This window comes from Fragaria vesca, linkage group LG1 (genome assembly GCF_000184155.1).
Source record: "Fragaria vesca subsp. vesca linkage group LG1, FraVesHawaii_1.0, whole genome shotgun sequence".
Classification (NCBI taxonomy): Eukaryota; Viridiplantae; Streptophyta; class Magnoliopsida; order Rosales; family Rosaceae; genus Fragaria; species Fragaria vesca.
Window position 1 is genome coordinate 13,127,922 of NC_020491.1, and position 899 is coordinate 13,128,820.

Genomic DNA, 899 nt, shown 5'->3' on the forward strand with positions numbered 1-899 from the left:
CATGTTCACGTACTGGCTCGATCATGCAATTAAACACTGCTCCATTCTTTATTCAAGGGAACGGCGGGATGCTGGCGAGATTCCCTTGAGATGCCATCGAGATACTCATAAGCCATGCACGGGTCGCGTCAAGATGTTTATTAATTAAAGAAGACATCACCTCCGATTACTCATGCGAGATCGCTCCTTCAAACAATTAAAGATAATTGCCTCTTATCTAATCATGTTGGCGGCTCACAGTTCACGCCCTTCTCTTAGTACCACACGAAATCTTCTCATGTCAAGTCAACTCTGTACCAACCTCAATCGAGCTCGCATGACTTTGTAGGCGAGGTGACCCGCCTCCAGTAAACCCAATATTACTCGGGCTCGTCGGTGTGGATCATGAATTTAATTAACATTCACTTTAGACAATTACTGTTCAGTAAAGTATTAATTTGGGTGTAAACATACAGGAGATGACTACTTGTAGTTGAGTGAGGCTATTGGGACCTCTAAATTTGCTCATTAGACCTCCTATGGTTTTTAGTTTTTACACCTCCTATCAAATTTTCAAATAGTATATTTACTCACTAAACCTCACTTAAGTTCCTCAAATAACCTCACTATATAATTTTTAATAATGAATCATTATCTCCAAAATAAAAATTGTACTCACTATAATTAATTTTTGCATTTGACATTTCTTAAGTACGATTTGATTCCTTAATTTAATAACGTAAATTTCTTAAAAATAAAAATAGAAGCTCAATGTATAGGGTTTCAAAAATTTATTTTTAACAACAAGAAAATGTTCTAACATGAATTAACGTTTTGTTTTCTATTGTACCTCTCCTAAACGAAGATCAAGAATATCCATTTTTTTCTCTATGTATNTAATTTTTTTTTTCATTTTGATA